This window comes from Acanthochromis polyacanthus, chromosome 8, assembly GCF_021347895.1.
Source record: "Acanthochromis polyacanthus isolate Apoly-LR-REF ecotype Palm Island chromosome 8, KAUST_Apoly_ChrSc, whole genome shotgun sequence".
In the NCBI taxonomy this organism is placed as follows: Eukaryota; Metazoa; Chordata; class Actinopteri; family Pomacentridae; genus Acanthochromis; species Acanthochromis polyacanthus.
The window spans coordinates 42,616,289-42,637,949 of NC_067120.1; the positions used below are offsets into that span (position 1 = coordinate 42,616,289).

General features: G+C 35.7%; 1 pseudogene; it reads right to left on the reverse strand.

Annotated features, from left to right (window-relative positions):
- Positions 1–32: 32 nt before the first annotated feature.
- The window catches only part of LOC127535139 (protein spire homolog 2-like), a 27,841-nt pseudogene continuing 6,212 nt past the window's right edge, over positions 33–21,661 (reverse strand).

The window sequence follows — 21,661 nt, forward strand, 5'->3', positions numbered from 1 at the left end:
TTCGAGTTTATCCGGGCTTTCTCCAGTCCTCCTCATGTAATGAGGAAGCGGTTTCCGGCTCCGGTCAAGAGTTCTGGATCTGGGCCTCTCGCCCCTCAGGCGGACCGTCCCTCCCGCTGGGTGGGACTCGGACAGTGAAGGCAGCATCTCTTCCTCGGAGCATGGCCAGGTCCGTTGTCGGAGAACGACGGTCCCTCTCCAGGGGAGTCGTGGGAGCTTTCAGTCCTCCTCAGCTCGCCGCGTTATCTGGAGACTCCTTCCTCCTGAAGGTGGGAAGAACAAAAAAACTGTAATTATCTGTGTTTTTCTTTATTGACTGATAAAGTTCATGATCAGATGGTATTTTTTTCAGCGGCGTTATTAGAGTATTAAGATATGGTTCAGCTCAAGTTCCCCGTTGGTCCTGAGATGGTTTCCAGGCAAACATTTAAACACAGCACCCTTCTAAAATATCAATAATAACGCAGTTAAAAACTGGTCTTGAATTTCAGAAATTCCAAGGAAAACTCCAGTTGGGATCAGCCAGGAGATCCCAAAGTCTCTAAGGTCGCCTACATAGTGACATAAAAGCCTCAGTGTCACAAAAAATACTACAAATTTAAACACTTAAAGGTGCGGCATTTCTGGCCTTTATGTTTCTTTAATTTTCATCTGTAGTGGAATCTAAAGAGATATTTCAACCTCCTGTTTATGTTGCAGGTCAAACTGATCCATATTAAAGCTAAAAAAAAAAAAATCTATACACCTCACTTTATTGCAGGATGCACAATTACTGATGCTTCCCTACAATGCACTCACGTCTTTTGTAGAGATTTTCCAATGTCCCTAAACTCTTCCACATCCATCAGGACATGCTACATCTTCAACGATTCCCAAAATGCCCCCACCTCCATCTGTGGATGCTACAATCTACTTGATGTTCCCTACAATGCCTCACATCAATTCAGGACAGCCACCTATGATTTCCAACATTCCCTAAATGTTCACAACCACAACCTGGAACATTAAAGGAAACTTTATAGGTGCAGATGCAAGCATGAAGAAAGGAAGAATCTCTCACATTTTAGAGTTGAATTTTTTTTCTTTAAAACTGTTAGAACAGAACTGTTGAACCTTGGAGGAACCTGCCGTCCTTCCTGGCTTAGCTCCATTGTATCTGCTGCCCACATCTCTGCAGGACTTGAAAAAAATCTTCTGATTTATGTTATAAATGCAGCAGCTGTCAGAGTTTGATAAGTTTTATTATGAGTCTAATAGTGATGCATAAAGAGAAAATCAGTGATAAAAACTCCAACGGCTTCAGCCTTGAAAAGATGGAAAATCTCTGTGATAACTGAAGTCTGGACTTGTTTAAACCTCCTTTTGAGGGCAGAATCTCCCCTAAATATTAATCAGTATTTTTCAACCCTAAATCAGCGTGTTGCTTAATTTTTGGACTCTTAGTCAATCTCTAAAGCTTCTCAGACTGATTCTAAAGACCCACAGACTGTTATAAATTGGCTGTTTATAAACTTGGCATTCCTTCAAACAAGCCAGCAGGGGGCGGACTCTTCCTGGTTCATTCTGATTCTATAGAAAAGTCTATGAGAAAAGTGAGCCGAATTCTCACATCTTCCAATATGCATTAATGCAGGGGAGGAAGCACGTGCAATACTTTTACTAATTTATTCTTGCAGGAATTTTGATTTCTATTGTAACTTATGCTTTGCACAACATCGGTCACCGTAATTTTCAGTCAAAATACGACGTTAAACCTTAAAAATTGTTGCCGATTATTAGCGGAAAATAAACAAGGAAACACACCCCCAGATCCATTTTTATGCTCTTATCTAAAAGTAGTTAGAGGAAAAGAAGAGCAAAAAGCGAGAAACATCAAAGTGGCAGGGAAGCTGTATTGTTCAAAAATACAAAAGCCAAGTAACTGAAAAAAACTATGCATTTAGATTAATAAAATAAAGTTTTTAAACTTTTGACTGGTAACTCTAAATCCATTCAACCAGGATTGATGTTTTTGTTCAAAAGGTTTAAATTTTTAAATCAAACTGTCCTAATCAGTGACTTTAATACAGTCGGAGGCTCTATGTTTGTTTATTTTTTAAAGTGCGGAATATCATCTTTCCTGTTGTGAAAATAAGAAGGGATTTCTCCAATTAGGAGGATACTTGACACCCATTCTGGGAAGGATGAAATTAAATTTAAAGCGCCAGGAGAGTTTGTGTGGACTCATTTGTCTGGATTTTTCCAATTTGGGTGCCATTAAAAGACGCCCAGATTTAGCGATTTAGCCGTTTAGCCTAACATATCCAGACAAGCCGTCACTTGGATTAATACTGAAGAAAAACCTAAATTGTGAAGAATCTCAGGTGAAAGATTATTAATTTATTCACATTTTTTGGCTTTTATTGCGGCTAAATCCTGATATATTTTAGTGTAAAAATGCGACTTTGATTCACGTTCCTGGTCAACTGTGAAAGAGACAGCACAAAAAATTCTCTCCTTCCAAAGACGATGTTTGCCAACAACTTAAAGCATTAATCTGCTTTTTAAATGCTTTGGCGGCAGCTGGATTTAACGCATTTTATTTACTGTCTGCCAGCAAGTTACCACAGAGGAGGATCATTTCAAGGGCAAATTTCAAAAGTCCATTTTTTTAAAAACAAATATGAAAGTGGTTTTTCAACCTTTGGTCATTTTGGACCTTTTTGAGTCCAGCTGTGGGGAATTTTATTGTCTTTTCTGTAGGAAAAATCCAGTAATTTTGGACAAAATTTTTAAAGTGTTCTTTGCACATTTTATTGTTGTTCTGGACAATTTTGAGGTCCTTCTGTGCAACATTTGGACTCTTTCTTTGGACATGCTTTGATTCATTTTTTGGACTTTTTGGGAAAGTTTTTTAAGTCATTTTTTGGATATTTATTTTTTGTCATTCTGGACAATTTGGGGTCATTTTAAACCATTTTTGAGTATTTTTTGGCAATTTCCTAATCCTTCTGGACAGGTTTTGAGTCTTTCTGGATGATTTTTTAAAAGTTTCATTTTTGAGAACATTTTTGAGCCCCTTCTGGACACATTTTCAAGTAATTTTTTTTAAACAAATATCCAAGTTGATTTTTCAACCTTCTGCTCATTTGGACCCTTTTTTCGAGTCTCATGCTGTGGGGAATTTTTTACACCGTTTCTGTTGAAAATAAAGTAATTTTGCCACCATGTTTGGACAACCTTTAAGTCTTGTGGATAAATATGTTTATCCTTGGATAATTTGACTAATTGTATACATATTTGTTGTCATTTTGGACCACTTTTTGAGTCAGTGTAGGGAATTTTTAAGTCTGGTTAGAAAAAATTGAAAGTCATTTTGTTACCAGATTTTTAAAAGTGTCCGTTGCACCATTTATTGTCGTTCTGGATGATTTTTGAGGTCCTTCTGCCTTCTGTGATTTCAAATTCCTTCAGAGAGTTTTAATGAAGCATTTCTGCAAGACGGCGACAAAAACGAAAGCATGAAAAGAGCAGGAAAAGGACGGTACCCCAGAAGCTCCTGTTCTAACCCAGATTTTTTGCCAGACTTGCACAGGGCAGATATTTAAGGTTGGGAAAAAAACCTGAGGAAATGAATTTCTTCCCCAGTTGTTTGAGTCTTGTGGAGAATCCTTGTTTCTGTGTCTGCTCAGGAGGATTCTAACCACTTATTGTGCAGCAGAAAGTCTCCTACCTCCGGATATGTTCATCTCCTCCATCTCGGGCCAGCGTCGGCGCCTTGAGCAGGATTCGAGGTTCGGAGCCGGGAGGCCGAGGATCCGACACCGGGAACAGGTCGATGCAGGACGTGGATTTGACATTGCAGGGACACGTCTGAGCGGAGGCAGGGCAGCGACCGAACGCTGGGAGACGGAAACCGAGATCGATTCAATTATTAACACAGTCAGTCTAAAAAGGTAAAGACAATCACTGTGAACCAACAGAAGCTTTTAACCACATTTCTATTCTCATGTTTTTATGTCTTGGGGACAAGGGAAGGTTTTTGAGTGTTTTTGTTTGAAACCTTGTTAAATTAAATTGAACTCTTGGCACATGTTGCACTTGCTTGTAATTTCCTCACTTCACTGTATATTTATATTTACAGTACATTCATGCATTTAAACAGTGAACAGGTAACTTTTCACTTCAGGACACTTATAAAAATATAGTATATATTTTACATTTTATTGTGCATTTTGTACTTTAGTATATTTTCTTATTCTTGGGAGGTTTTTTTTTTTTTTTTTTTTTTTTTAACCTTACTGGCTATTTCTTGCTTTATTTTATGTGAATGTGGTCACAGAATTTCCCCTTAAGAGATCAATAAAGGCATTTCTATTCTGTTCTATTTCTATCCCTAAATCTTTGTCATTTTTTAACTGTTGCCACCACAGTCATGGACTAAGAAAGACACAAAATGAAATCAAAAAGATGCAAAATCTGTTGCCAAAAAAGAGACAAAATAACAGGCATAAAACACAATAAAAATAACCAGGAAAAGAGACACAAATTTTCAACCACAGAGAGACAGAAACCAAGTATAAATAGAAGGCAAAAGAACACCAAACAGAAGCTGAGAGATGCTTACTATACTGCTAGATGCTAAATTGGTGGCAGCTAAGATCCAAAAAAAATCAAAAAGACAGGGAAAAATTAACACAAATTAATCCAAAAATGAGCAGAAAGAGAATAAAACTAAACTGAAGGAGAGGCAAAATTAACAGAAACAGATATTATTTCACAGGAAAACACAGATAAAACCACTCTGTTAGACACACAAAAGGGACTATAAGATGTAAAAGTGGCATCAAAGCGGAACATTAACAATCAAAACAAGAGATTGAAAATGAACATTAACAAAATTGAAAAAATGACCATGAGGGGGACACATAAAAATGACTCAGAAATTATATTAAAACTGGACTCTAAAACAGATTGCAAAAAGTCCCCCAAACAAGAAAGCCGAGTCAGTAAAAACACAGATGGAAGCAGCTGTTAAACACATGAAAGGACTAGTAGATGGAAACTGGGGCTGCCCAAAAGAGGACACCAAAACCAAATTCATAAGAACAGATGAAAATGTACACAAAAATTCAATATTACCACAAGATGCCACAAAATGAGCAGAAAGAGGACTAAAAGTGACTAAACAGAGAGATAAATCAAACAGCTTTGTGTCTTGCTGAGTCTCTGCAGAGTAACGTGAATCATCAGCTGCATTCCCTTCAAACCTTCATCTTTAAAAATAACGGGCTCGATGTTTCTGGAAAAGAGGAGAAACCGTTCTAGCTTGCAAGCTCTGAACCTTCCTCTCAGCCCTCAAGAACCACTAAAAGTCTGATTATTTGAACTTTACTCCAGCTGATAAACACCAGTAAACACTCAAAGAAGCTAAAAAGAATATTTAAGGACTTATTAGGGCTTTAACATGAACATAACTGATAATTAATTTGATCTAAATCTGGGTAAAAAGCAGCAGAGCGGAACAACAATGAAACAGACGTCCTGCTAACTTTCCTTGTATTGATTTTAAATTGATCTAATTATTCTTGAAGCTCAGATTCTTCTTACTTACTGGTGCATCCTGTCTTTTTATTTATATCTTGTTGCATTTAATAGGTTAATAAATGTTGTACTTTTAGTTACCGTTGTTTTTTATTTATTTTATCTTGATTTTCTGAGTTTTTTTTAAACATTTATTTAAAGCATATCTTTGACTTTTCGTATAGTTACGGCGGTAGATAGAGCGGTCTCTGTTCTTACGTTCTGGCGCTCGGCGGCTCCACCGTCGGATGGTTTCCTCTCCTGGCTTTGATCTAGGCCAGAACTCGTTCATGGGGAGCGACTGATGGCTTGAGGAAGGAGGAGGAGCGAAGCTTCGCTCTGAAACCTGGAGGAGAAACAAACCCAGTGGGAGTATCCTGATATAGAGTCTTGATTCCTGTTGACTGAAAGCAGTATGGATCCTTTTCAGTTTCTTAAAATACCAGGAATTTTTCTGTTAAAAAAACTGCAAATATCTTATAAATTAATGATAATTTTTGAGATTTTAACCCTCCGTGTCGTTCCTGCGGGTCAAAACTAAACCCTTTTAAAGTTTTGAATATGTGGAAAAAAAAATTTAATTTTCACAGGTGAAACTTCGATGGTCCACATTTTTCAACATTTTTTGAGGAATTTTTTTCTATTTCTTTCTTTTCCAGACCAGTTCATGGAAACAACCCTTCATTTACGTTTTACTTTTTACAGCAGAAACTCTCAGGAAAATGTGTGGATGAGACCTGATCAATAAAGATTCTTAAAAACAGGCATCTTTTTACCACCAAGAATGTCCGGTTTTGAACAGAAACTACCGGTTTGAGAGGAGGCCTGCGATCGATGAAGTCCAGGAATCAGTCATGAGCGTTTCTCTTCACTCTTTGGTGGGAATATCCCATCAACCTGAAAAAACATCAGAAGCCCTCAGTGAGATTCCACTCTAGAACGACTAGCCATTATATATAATAGTAGTATTATAAGCAGTACGCCACTAGCGTTCTGCTTGGAGCTTTCATTGAAAACCAGCAGCTGCTTCTTCCCAGAACAACAGACGCTGACAGCAGCTTCATTTAATATCTAGTTGAGGCTGAATTATGGATTGCCTCAAGGTGACTCGTTCGCCTGATTCTTACACTTCCCTGCAAGCGAGCCCAGCCTTTCACTCGTGTGGACCAGAAAACCAGAGGAAGAGTCTGGAGGCAGGAGAAGGCATTCCAGACCTTTTAGTTTAAACCACTCTCCTGAGCTTTCAACCCTGCAGCTGTTAACGTCAGACTTTACCACCAAACTTTAGATTTCACTGTTAATCCTCTGATTCCTTCAAAACTCACCAGCAGCTTTTTAAAAAAAACAAGCATTATTCTTTTTTTTTAAAATACCAAAATGGGGACAATTTATCAGCCAGAAAACTGGAAAAAATCAACAAGTTCTGTTGTAAAGGGTTTGACCAAATTCTGAGTTTTAAATTCCACATACCATCATACTATCATTAATTCAACACATTTTCATTTAAAAATTCTTACAAAAATAAACCTTCTCAGCTCTGGCGAGTACATTCTGTTTAAAAAAAAAAAATTATGCACTTTCTTGCCCAAAAACTGTGAAGCCAAAAGTGACTCAGCTTCAACCAACAATCATGTGAGCAAAAAATTCAGGGATTTTGCATCATTTTGTGACATTTTTTGCATTTTTAGTTACATTTTGCATCTTTTTAGGGTAATTTTTGCCAATTCTTTAGGTGACATTTTTTGTATATTTTACTGATATTTTCTGGCATCTTTTAGTGACATTTTTCCATTCTTTTTAGGTTACCATTTTTTGCATCTCTCCTGGTGACATTTTTCATCTTTCTTAGGTCCTTTTTCCATCATTTTGGGTCATTTCTTGCAATTTTACTTGATATTTCGGCATTTTATGGGTCATTTCTACATCTTTTAGTGACATTTTCCCACTCTTTTAGTGAAAATTTTTCCATCTTTGGGTAATTTTTCCATCTTTTTGGGTCATTTTCCATCTTTTAGTTGACATTTTTACATCATTTAGGTGAAATTTATCCATCTTTTGTGTCAATTTTTCCATGATAACTGTTGACATTTTTCCATTCTTTCTGGGTCATTTTTGCATTTTTAGTGACATTTTTAAATCTGTATAGCTTCATGTTCTTAATCCACTTTCATGTTTAACTTGTTTCCTTCAAACAGTTCAACTGATTTCAGCTTTTATTTCCCATGAGAGTTTAGCTCATTAAACATCCCATAAGCTGACGTTTCTGCTTCAGATTTCTCACCATGACTTTGCGCAGTTGGGTAATTTCGAGCTCTAATGTCCTGCATCAGCATCTCGAAGGGCGTCAGGCTGAACTCGGTGGGCAGCGGGTTGAAGTTCTGCTCCTGGACCTTCTTCAGCTTCACACCCTGACGGAGCTCCTTCATCAGCTGCACCCACAGACGGGCCTGAATAAACAACAACAACAGAATGAGTCCGCTGCCTTTTATTTTATTTACTAAACTCCGTTATCTCGTCTCACCCAGTCTCGGTGCTTCAGAGCGTCCAGCTCAGCCGTGGATTTGTCCTCCAGACTCTCCTCAGACGAGATCTTCTTCAGCATCTGCTCAATGAAAAACAACAAATCTGTAAGTTTAAACTGAGAAAATGTAACTTTCATGATGTTATTTATAATTATTCTAATAAATAGTTGAATCCTCCCACCACCAGGGGGCAGCAAAGTCAGAAATAATCTAATTCTACGCAGCAGCTTTCACCAGAATCAGAATCTCTGATGTTTGTGACATTTTTAACTTCCAAATAGTAAACAATTTCCAAGACATTATTCTTTAAAAATCACCGTCGACTCACTTTCATCAGGTTTTTTTCTCCACTTTTTTCCTTTTTAAATTTAGACGTGTGTTTGAACAACAAATCTCAGGAAAAACCATCAAAGGAAACAAAAACCTGAAAGTTTCCACTGTTGTCCATAGGTGTTTTTAAAAACATTTTTATCTGAAAAAATATTTCATAAATGACGGCTAAAACTTCAGACCTATTTTTAAAAATCTGCGCATATTTTCTGCTCTAAAAGTCTTTGAGGTAATCCCAGATCAGTGCATTTATAGGTGGTCGCTGCGTTTGTGATGTTTGCCTGGAGAAGTTGTGAAGCATTAAAGTGATGTTATGCAGAACATCTGGACGTCCAGCTGCTGCAGCGACACGCCGTCATCTGCAGGGTATTTCTGTAAAAACAACAGTTTCTGCTTTCATGATCAGATCAAATGAGCACGTAAAGAACTTGCAGCGAGAGGGGAAGCGGATGGCGACGTCGAGCTCACGAATATTAATGTTATTTTTCACAAAGCTGAGCGAGGATAAACAGCAGGTTTTATTCCCTGAATGTTCTTTTCACGTCTGAGGTGAAGCTGCAGGAATCTTGGTCATCTGCTGCTGTTTAACCCTCTGAAATGTTCACTTGGGTTCATTCTTTCACTGCAATTATAAAGTCCCAACAGCTCCAGGGAAAAGATGAAGAAGGAGACAGAAATGTTTCAGTGCAGTACGACACTGTCAGACTGATATAAAGAGAAAAAAGTCACTAAAAGATACAAAAAATGAACCAAAAGATGCAAAAATGTCATAAAAAGATGCAAAAAAAATTGGACCCAAAGAGATGGCAAAATGTCACTAAAAGATTGAAACAATTACACAAAAAGATTACCAAAAATGAACTTCAATTTATGCCAAAAAAAAGTCACTGAAGGTTTGTAAAAATGACCCACCCAAACAAAGATGCACAAAATGTCATGAAAAAATCAGAAATTTCACTAGAAGATGAAAAAACAGCACAAAAAGATACCAAAAATATCACTGGAAAGATGCACAAAATAACATTATACGATGCAAAAAGTCACTTAAAAGATGCAAAAATGGTCTATTAAAAGGATGCCAAAAAAATGTCAATCAAAAATGCAAAAAATGACATTTAAAGATGTAAAAAAAAACTCCCTAAAAGATTTAAAATGTCACTAAAAGATGAATAACAGTCACTAAAAAAAAGATGCAAAAATGACACATAAAGATGCAAAAATGTCATAAAAACAACCTCCAAATGTTATGTGAGACATAAACTGCTGACGGTGGATCTCAGAAAGTTTTGAAACATTGAGCGTAAAACTTACAGGTTGTGTTTCTTAAACGTGTATTTCTTGCTGTATAGTTTCCAGGGAATCGGAGCTGTCTGGCTTGAACAACCATCTCCTACCTCCCTTGGCCGTCTCTGATCTTGTCAAGGAAGGTCTCAGCTCCAGCGTCTCCACGATAGAGAGCCCTGCAGACGGCCTGGTAGTTGCTCAGCAGGCCACGTCTGGGCTCCCGACAGTCTGACGAACCACGCGCCATCACCTGGCGGAACGAAGCACACCGGCCGGGACCGCCTCCTCCTCTTCCTCCTGCTCCTCCTCCTCCTGGCCGCTGTAGCCTCGTCTCCGTCGTCCCGTGGGGGGCGTCGTGGCTCTGGTCGCCTCCGCCATCCGTTGAGAGCCTCGTCCAGCTGGAGGCCCAGCTCTCGCTCCTCGCTGTCGTCCAGACCCCAGTCCAACGAGCTCTGTAGAGAGTGGCCGCCCACGAGACTGCACCAGCTTGGAGCCCCACCAAGCACACTTCATCCTCATAAACAATACTAATTTAACCGCCCTGTTCACTTCATTTATTTTGTCTGACAAAAATCCAAAATTCTGCAAAAAAATTCCCCAAATTTCTAAAAATTTGCAAAACCTTCAGGAAGAAACTCCCAATAATTCCTAAAAGTTCTTTCTTAACTCTCGCGTCGTCCTGCGGGTCAAAAACTAACCGTTGTTAAAGTTTGAAAAATGTTGCAAAAAAAAATAAATTTTTCTCAGTGAAAACTTCTGATGTCCACATTGTCAACATTTTTGGGGAAAATCTCTTGAACGTTTTTTGTGGAAAAAAAGAAATGTTAAAAATGTTTCTTCAAAACATTCACATGTGATTGTTCTTAAGAAAATATTAGAAGTTTTACTGATATACATGGAATCACTTTAGATATTTTAGGATTTTTTTGGAGATATTTACTCATTTTTTTGATGGCGCAACGGTTAAGTCTCTGGACTACTGATCAGCAAGGTCAGAGGTTCAAACCCCGATGTGGCACTGTTGGGCCCTTAACCCTTCCTGCTCCAGGGGGCGCTCCCTGTACCGTGCTGACCCGTCAGTCTGACTCCCCCCAATTGGGAGAGATGCGAAAATCTGAATCCCCTCGTGAGATTAATAAGGAATGAATAAAATAAAAAACATAATCAGTAAAAACTTCTAAATTTTCTTAAGAACATTCACAAAAAAATACAACCAAAAATCCAGGAATTTTTACTGGGCTTTTTTGGTGATTTTGAATATTTTAAACATTTCTTTTTTCCACAAAAAATGTTCAAAGATTTCCTAAAAAATGTTGAAAATGTGGACACAGAAGTTTCACTGTTGAAAACATTATTTTTTCCCACATTTTCAACGGGTCAATTTGCACCCACAGGACGACACGAGGAGAAAAAAACTATTTTAAAAATACTTGCAATAATGTAATGTTCATAAGAGCCAATTATCTGCCAAAAATAACCGATACACATTTGCTTATTAGATACAAATTATTATTACAATTTTGTGTTGTAGTTTTCAGTCAAATTTTGTAAAGTACAAAATTACCACTTATAACACATAAATATTAATAATAAGAGCTGGAACATGCCCGACAACCTCCAAATAAAGCAGTGACTCTACCTCCAAGCTCAAAATAATAACTTATAATATAATAATAATAATAATAATAATAATAATAAATAATAATAATAATAATAATATTGTAATTTTTTTGAAAAACATTAAAAATCTGGCAGAAAGTTTGTGAGAAACGATTTATTTACTTTACTCACGTTTATAACTCAATTTTGACTGAAGAGGGGGCAAGCACTGTCCTGCTTTTTCCGATGCATAAGTCGGACACGACTTAAAGAAGTTCTTCCATGTGTCTCACCTGTCGCTCTGCAAGCAGCTGGAAAGAGGAGGTCCATCAAGCGTCATCTGAAGAATAAACACAGAGAAGAAAACAATCAGGATCCAAACGTCCAGATTTCTTTTTCTTATTTAGAGTTGAGTCTGGAATAAATAAATAAATCAGTTAAAAAAAAAAAAAAAACAACAACGTTGAAAAATCTGCAAAGGTGCCAAAAAATACGTTTTAAAAAATATTTTTAAAAAATGTTCAAAAATTGCAAAAACTGCAAAATTAAAATATCGTTTAAAATAATGATCAGGATGTAATTAATACTTTTTTCTTCTTTGTCTTTCAAATAACAGGCAAATACCTCAAAATAATAACCACTTTTTTGCAGGATTAAATACAGTTAAAAAAATAACCATGTTACGTTATTTCATAGTTTTGTAAATAAGCAAATTTACAAAAAACACAGAGTTTTGATGTGTATGCTTTTTTTTAAACGAATTAATAATGGAAATAGTATTTTTTTTTATTAAATTTGATTTGTAAATTAGACATGGAAAATCTGTTAAAAACCAGTAAATAATAAAGACAATTAAAAATAAATAAAAAAATGTTTCTAGTGTGCTTTATTTATCTCAGTGAAAATTATAATTAAAATGCCACATTGTTTGTTGAAAAAAGGCGAACGTAGATTTTGTAGCTTAGTTGTATGTCAGAATAGTTCTTGTCTCTCAACTCTATTAGTACGTAAATTAATTTTAGTCCTCCAGACAGCAGGGGGCACTGCAAGGGAGAAATGTGGCACAAACACATATAAAATGATAAATTTAAATGATTCTTAATCTTGAAACTGGATCATTCATTTATGCCACCCTAACAGTCATTTTACTAAACACAATAAAAGCTTAACTGAGGCTGTTTTTCCTCTTTTTTAAAACGCGTCGTTGTGTGTTGTGTAGCCGGTTTGTGGCCGGACACTTACAACATGTTTTTTGTCCAGATTCAGATGTCAGAAACGACACCCGGAGAGCTGAAACTCCTCACTCAGGACCTCCGACGCAGACAACAGAGAGATAGAAGAAAAGACGAGTTCAGCCAGAAAAAACCACAAGAAATAACTGTAAAAAACTGAAACAAACACCAGGATTCAGTGTATCATCAGATGAATAGCAGGATTCAGTCTGTTAGAATATAGATTCCAGCTCACAGAGCATAAATAAAGTTGACCTCTGAGGGAAACTGCAGCAGAACACACAAATACAATAAAGCCACAGCTACATGATGTAAATAGAACAAGATAAACTCTTAATTATGTAAAATAATTAGTCTTTCCATATTTTGAGATTAATTGGCCTTAAAATGAGTCCAGTAAAAAGTTATTAAAGCTTGATTGTTTAATATGTTTAAGAGAAAAATAACATTTAATCACCGAAAAATGACGTTATGACGTCTAGTGTCGTTTTTGCTGTATTGAAGAGCGGGATCTGAATTAATGAAATAGCTTGAATAAAGTTATTTTTTTCTATTAAATCGCTTAATATATTATCTTGTGTTTTGAGTTATGCTGTTAATTATTATTCTCCTTGCATGCTCCTCTGTCTCTTTAACTAACTCACGTCTTAATTTAGATCCTTGTTATTATTTATAGCATTTAAATCATATGTTGCTTTTTTTTATTTTATTGCCTTTAACATGTCTGGTATTTATTGTGCTTTAAACACTGCTTGTTATAAAAAACTTAAATTATTAAATATTATTTGTAACTTTCCGGCCCCTGCAAAAATAAGCAACAGATTAAAAAATTAGCGTTGAATGTTGAAGAAATCAGTATTACAGGTTTTTATTTCAAGATTTTGAAGCCAATAGATATTTGTAGATTTGTCATATTGAAAGAATTTTCTGACCTTTCTGAAAATATGGATAAATATGAATAAGCATCTTTAACTTCAATTTTTTGCTCAATCGAGCTGTAAATGTATAATGTTAGATTTATATGCTAGTGGGTGCCATCGCGTCATTCCGGTGGGGTGAAAAAACAAATCTACGGTAGCATGAATTATTAGTGCAGTTTTTGGTGTTTTAAACAGTACCGAGCTTTATGCTATATCTAAAATAGATTATCAACTTACATATTCATTGATTCCTTTAACTTGTTTAGATGTTAAATATCTGGTAATTACTGCTAGTTTCTTTCAAACCTTTTGTTTTTTATTCCATCCATTTTGTCTTCACATATGTGTAAAAATGTGATAATTTCAGCGTTAACGTAATTAGACTTGTAGTGGTCTGATGAAAATTTCTTTACTTTAAAATTGAAAAAGCAGCTTTTTTAATAAACTGATATTTTAAAGAATTCAATGATCATATTGAAGGTTTTCAAATATCATTAGATGTTTCAATTTATAAAATAATTGCGGTAGTAAACAGCATACATTAATATATATTACGTCCATAACGACGATATATTGCCTTTTCGCTTATCTTTAGGCATGCACGTATATTAATGGTAAGTCGCTTTTAGTGTTAGACAAAAGAGAAGCCGTGTTTTTGTGTGCATTGTTTTGCAAACGATCGTATGAACGATTACTCATATCTGCAGTTCTAATGTGTGAATTCCTGTCTGATTTGAAGGTTTTCTGTTCCTGTGGAGGTTTTAAAGTGTTGATGTGGAGCTAGAGGAGACAGAGGAGGTAGAGGAGGGAGGTCGACCTGCGGCATCATCATCTGCTGACGGCAACAAAGAGCCGACAAACTGCTTCCATCTGCGACAAAGACGAGCCGATAACCCGTCTGACTGGTTCCCATAAAGCCCTCAGTGTAACAGATGATACCTGCATGGCTTTCCCACAGTTCCAGACCAGTAAACACAAAGGAGGACGCTGGGAACACTGGAAACTCTGGAAACCCTCCAACCGCCTCCAGCTCTCAGCACAATAACCCAGTTCACCGTATGTTCAGATTCGCTCCTCAGACGCTTTCTGTAATCGAATCGTCAGACTTCACACCAAAAACAACACATTTTAACCCTCTGGACCTCCAAAGTTTCACCATTTATCAGCCAGAAAACTGCAAAAACACAAAGAACTGTTGGATTTTTAGCTGTGACAGGCAGGAAAATAACAGAATATAACCTTTAAGTGCAACATACAATGTTTTATCTTTCATTTTTCAAGTGAAATGTTTAAATTTCATGTGCAACATTTTATTTTATATGTGCATTATTCTGCATGACTTTCATGATCATCAGTGTAATAAGCAAATTTCATTTTCATGTGCAAACCTTCATCTGTATGTCAAGTTTTAGGTGCAAGATTTCATTTTTGTACATTTTCACAAACAACATTAGCAATGTAATGTGCAAATTACGATTTAATTCATTTTTATCAAACTTTTCAGATACAATAATTCAATCTTGTCTCCGATTTTAGGTGCAATATTTCATTTTCATGTGAAATATTTCATTTTTATCTCATTTTTCTGGTCTAATTCATTTTGGTGGGCAAAATTTTCATTTTCATCTCATTTTCTGGTCTAATATAGTCATTTTGTGGTGAAATTTGCACTTATCAAATTTTCAAGTGCATATATTCATTTTTATATTTATGTTTAGTGCAACTATTTCATTTTCATATGAAATATTCATTTATCAAATTTCCAGTGCGAATATTTCATTGTCAGTGAAATATCATTTGATCTAACTGAATTAGAGGTGAAGGTTTTAAATAAGACACAAAAGCATTAATAATCTCTTGTTGGTTTTTAACATGTGGTGCGCTGGATCTTTTCTGTTGATATGCTAGGCTAAAGCTTCGCTAACAGGTTAGCTGTGCCCCTTGCCTGCAGCTAACGCTATCTGAGCACCGTGAGAATCCTTTAAAGTCAGATTAACGTTCAACATCTGTCTAAGCGACAGTCACATCTCTCTACAGATGAAATAATCAATAGAAACTGAACCAAGAAGCACGAAAATCAACACAAATGAAAGATGATAGCTGCTTTCACTGAGGCTAGCTTACGCAAACGGCCCTAGCGGCTTAAAGCTAGGAGGCAGATCAAACAGGAACGGTTTCTGTCAAACAGTAAGCTGATAATAGCTTTAAGATTGGACTTTGTGGAAATACAAGTGACAGAAATACTGTGTAAGGTTTAAAAAACGACAACAACAGAAGAACAAGCAATGTAAACTGCAGCGAAGACAAACGTTACCGTTAGTGACTGTTTCCCTCAGCAAACAGGAAAAACATTGTGGCATCACTGATGCTCACTACTCACGACTCCTGTTTCTACTCGTAAAATATCCAGCTTAAATTAATTGATTAATAATTAAGTAATCTAGGCTGAAGTGAGGTTGTATAATCAGACACATGCGGTCATAAAATCAGTCCACATATTCAGCTGTTAGCTTCAATAATCAATAATCGATAATAAAAACCACGTGTGCTTCTGAGAGCTGATGAGGATCTAAACGTCTATATTTAGTTTCGTTAAAAGACGTTAATGAGGTTTTATTAAAGGAAAAGATCTCAGCCATGAAGTCAGCAGAGCCTGAAGAGAACTTAATATGATTCTAAACAAAGATTTAAACCTTGAAACCAGATTTATTAATGACGGCTGGCCAGAAAACTGAAAATCAGATCACAGTATGTGATCAGGTCTGAGTCAATAACTTCAGTATTTACTCTGGATGATGACCGTAAATACACATCTAGACAAACTGTAACACACAACTAATATACACATCTGGAAACCACATTAACACACACCGGTGACTCTCCAAGGTGGACTTGCGTTCCGTTGCCATGGTTAAAAGGGTCTGAGAACTGGGTTAAGAAGAGTCGGCTGATTAGAAAGAGCAGAAAAAATAAAGAAAAAGCAGAAACATTTCCTACTTCAAACTGAAAATTTACACCAAATGAGGCGTTTGAGTTTCTCTCTCTGAGCTGCTTCTAAACAATCAATTTTCGAGACAAAAACAAAACATTTAAACTGTCTGAAACCCGCAAAATTCCATCCAGCGGTTGAAAGCATATAAATTAATAATTAAAAACAGCATTAAATAGAGACAACGTTTCTCAGCTAGAAAACTGGCAAAAACAGAAAAGAACTGTTAGATGATAAACTTTTCAACGGTCCCTGAACACCTCATTATGACGGCTAGTTCTGTCGGCGAAAAATAACCAAGTTTAAGCTTAGAATTATATGTGAACAACTATATATTTTTTTATTTGAATATTGGTCAATCCCAAAAGTCTAGTTTAGTGACATGTTAGAACGCAGAGAAAATTGAAAAAGTATTTATTAAATAATAGTTTAGATGTAAAAAATGTCAACAGCTATTGAAAAACATTTATATTATATATAGAAATACTATAAGTCAAAAATACTTTATTCTACCAGTTCTCACTAAGAATTCACCAAAATAAACCGTTTGCTAAAACATTTCTGTAAAAAACAAAAAAATTCTGAGCTCTGTGCAGCACGAACTTGGCGAAACCATGACTGGCCTCAGCTGGACTCACAGTCATGTACAAAAAATCAAGACGTCTGTTGGAAGAGGATACGTTCAGCATGGTGAAAACATCTTTACACAGCTTGAGCGAGACTCCAAATGAAGTGAACATATTAGATGTTTGCAGTAGAGGTCAATTTAGAGTAATTTTTTAGACAAGTAACTGGAGAGGCCATAGACCACCACTAAAGTTATGTCATTGATGCCCACTGCCGCCAAACTTGTTGATAATTGACAAAAAAAGTTCAGAAATGCCTCAAATTATCAACAATTTATTCAAAAATTGTCTGTATATCTGAGTAAAGTTTTGAGTATTTTTGGATTAGTAAGGATTATGGAGAGTTTTGGATTTTTTGGGCAATGCCGTTCAATTCTTGAAGTCGATTCGACAATTTTAGCACTATGTATTAAAATATTCTATACGTTTCAAACAATTGGTGCAGCCATATGTGACTGAGAGGAAAATTCAAAGCTACTGATGGAATAAATAAATGCCAGCATGGCTCATGAAACAGTGAACCGAGAGGAGCAGGTTGTTGGAGATACATCACATTGGAGAAACATTTTCTTGCTGATGATGAGCAGAGTAGAGAGGAAAAGTTATAAAACTCAAGGCTTAAAAACAGCAAAATTATTTATATATATAGAAGACAAAGAGTCCAAAAACAATGGCAACAAACAATGACAACTAACATGACAAAAATTCGGAAAAAACAACAAGAATTAAAAAATAAGAAATGTAAAGACAATAAGCCAAAACAAGGACACATTGACTAATGATGAATAATTTGTTTTTCAATTTTCTGATCAAATATTTCATATTTTCAGTATCTCCTCCATGCTAGTTTTGTTATAGCTTGTGACCCTGCAGCTACCTTGTAGTGTCAGAAAATATTCTAGTTGACGTCTGAAATTTCCAAGATGCTCAAAGATGAAACTTGTTCATGACGATTTCAATACTTTTTGTCATATTTACAACTCACAATCAGGAGATTATTTGATCTACTTGTCAATTGATTAAGGTTTGAAGGCAGAAATTGTTGAAAAAAATGTGATTGACTATTCTTTATAATTTTCTGTGTTGCATCTCTTTTATTTTTACGTTTATCTTGTTTCTGTGTTTTTTTGCAACATATTTTTCTTGCTGCCTGCCTTACTAACAGTTTTAAAACGTGTCCCAGTCGATTTAATAGTATAAAACCTTGAACCAGAATCCATCTCCACCCACTGTCAATCTGCTTTTCTGATCTTTTATGAGCGTTATGCTGCAGCAGTGTTGATACAGGACAGTGACTCCGTAGTTTCAGCTGCTTCTTGTTATTGTGTCAAGTTCGGTTTTTTATTCTCCAGAGAGTGTCCGGGTTTTCAGCTCTGCCACGTCGAGCGAAGTAAAAAAAAGCTTTGTCTGGACGTTTGGGTGGACATGCGTTTTATGCTCTGAAGGAACGAAGGGACGAATCTGGACTTTGACTCCGTCCTGGAAGTTCCCTCAGAGCTGGATCTTAAAAGCAGGAAGCCGAATCCGTTTGTTGTCGACGAATGCTGGAACAAATAAAAGGTGCAAATAGAGCGATATAATCAGCAGCTTTTCAGCAAACTGAGCACTTTATCGATAATAAAATCAGTTTTATCGACAGATTTTCCATTAGATCGGGTCTAATGAATTATTAATGAAGGTAAAAGTTTGGATGAACCACCACAAGACCACCACCAGGTGATGGAACGTAACCACTTTTATAAAACAGCGAGTTGAGTTTTCCGTTTGTTCCAGAATAGCAAGCTCGAGCACTATTTTTTTTACATTTTTGTTGTTTTTTTTATCACTGTGATAAAATGGGAAGATGAAATATAAATATTCCTGAATTTTGTTGCTTTCCTTGGCAATTCACAGATATTAATATTTGAAGGTTGGACCAAATATGTTCGCAAAAATATGATCATTTAGAGTCTCAGGATGCGTCTGAGGAGAGGGTTTTTCACTCATTTTTTATGTTTTACATACAGAATAATTGGGAAATATCATTAAACGCCTTTTTTGAAGCTTCTTTTCATATGTTTCCTCAAATTGTAAACTTTTCTTCAAAAAAAAAAAAAAAACTATTTGAAATAGGCATTATTTTTAGAATTGTCTGTCGGCTCACTACGCTAACAGTGATCAAAAAAAAGGCAAAACAATTTTCAAATAACTATTAATTTTTTCTTACACTAAATAAATTGTATTGTTTTTACTTTTATTATATAGTAATTCTACAATCTTGTATGCACTTAAATGCAAACAAAATGTAAAACATTCTCATTTCATACATACCATACACTTATATGTGCCAAAAGTTATTGGCTTCACCCATCCAAATAATCAGAATCAGGTGTTCCTAATCCACTTCCATGGCTACAGGTGTATAAGAATCAGCACCTAGGCTGCAGACTGCTTTACAACAGATTCTGTGAAAGAATGAGTTGGCTGCTTCGAGGCTTCTTGGGATCCATACATCGAGTGTGTGACCTACAATGGATTCTAAGAGATAGTCAAAAATGTCCCATAAAACACCCTCCTAAACCTTGTGACTAGCCTTTCCAGAAGAGTTGAAGCGTGTTCTAGCTGCAAAGGTGGGAACCGACCGTCATATTTGAACCCTATGGATTTAGGAATGGGATGTCATGCACGTTCAATGCCAGTCAATGGCAGGTGAGCCAATACTTGTTGGCTATATAATGTATCTTTCCATCATCCTTTGATGCTTTGACATTATTGGGCAATGACATAGGTGGCATTATAAAATGAATTAAATATTCAAGTTTCTAAATTATAAACTGACACAATCTGACTTTTCATTATATTTCTAAATTTATATATAATAATGGTAGCAGTTTTTGCTGTTGATTTTAAATATTATCTAACCAGGTAACAGAATTTTTTTCTTATTAAAATCCTAGTCAGACGACTAATTATGATTCAAAAGCAGAATCTTATAAACAAAACTGCTGGAGGGAATCTTAAATAATCAACATTCCAAGATAATGTGTTGGTTTTCTTCTGCTTCTTTAAGGCGCATGTTTTATATGAAAATAAGTGAAATTGCTGATGGGATTCGCCTTTTCTTCATCTCTGGAGCTTTCAGTCTCTTCAGGTTTGCGGTTTTAACAAACATCACAGGAATTTATTAAACGAACTTTTACATATTTTAATAATCATTCATGCAGTCGTGCTGCTGTTTGATAAAAACGGTTAGAAAGAGTGTTTTTTTTTTTTCTAATTGAAAAGTCAGGAATAAACTATTTATATTGTTTTATAACTCTATAAAATGGTTAAGTACGAGGAAAAACAGGGAAAAAAATGAAAAAAACTAGTTAAAAATCATTGATTTATGAGGATTTAATTGTTTATTTTTGGAAGAATTTGTTTAATAACTGCATTAAATCCCAAAAGATATTGGAAAAAATGTATTTCTTCTTCTTTTCAAAAAAATATGTCACAATCAAAAATTGCTTTTTTGTCACACAAATGTAGAGTTTATTCTTGTGGAAATATATGGAATGTAAGTACAAATAAATTGTGAAAAAATTCAAATTTGTCATTATGGCTTGCACATGAACCTGCAAATGTGTTGTTTTCGTCTGAGGAATTGCAAGAATTAAAAGAAATTCATAGTTTGAGTACATGGAAAACAGGCCAAACTATGTAAAATTATTGAAAATTGATATGAATTTTAATCGTATAGGAAATGTAAAAAAAAATTAAATAAAAAGAGGAAAAAAAATAAGAACTTAATATTACTTCAAATTAATTTGAAGACAAAAACCCAAATGTCTTCTTGTAAAATAAAATAATAAAATAAATAAATAAATTAATTAAATAAAACAAAAAATAAAAACATTAATTATAGTTTTAAGAAAAAAGTAAAAAATAATTCAATATAAAAAAGAATTGGATCAATTCAATAAATAAAACTAAACAAACAAAAAAATTGTTAAATAAACTTAACTTAAATAATAAATAAATCAAATTAAATCAAATTAAAATAAGTTAAATGTTAGTTGTTAAAAGTGTTTCTGTATAAAAGCTGGAAAATACAAAAAATGGTTATTGATAACTCATGAAACATTAATCTTTTTTCCCCTACTTTTCAATTTTGTGTTTCAAATCCAGTGACGTTTCTCTGCTGAAATTTTAAAACATCTCTTTCCATCGTCTTCTATCCATCCATCCATACCTAACACGGCGCTTAATCCTCCACTAGGGCGTCGCGGGGGGGGGGGGGCGGGGGTGGGGGAGTCTTCCCCCTGATCGGGTGAAGGCAGGGACACCCCTAAGACCCAGGGTCGCCAGTCTGTGCAGCTAGGGCTACATATTACAGACACCAATCACTCTCAGCATTCACACCTACGGGCAATTTAGAATAGATCAATTAACCTCAGCATATATTTTAGGACTGTGGAGGAAGCCGGAGTACCCGGAGAAAGCCCACGCATTGCACAGGAGAACATGCAAACTCCATCGCAGAAGAATCCCAGGTCCGAGCCTGGGACGTGACCAGTGGAACCTTCTAGCTGCAAGGCGAAAAGTGCAACCCCACTAACACCCACTGTGCACCCCT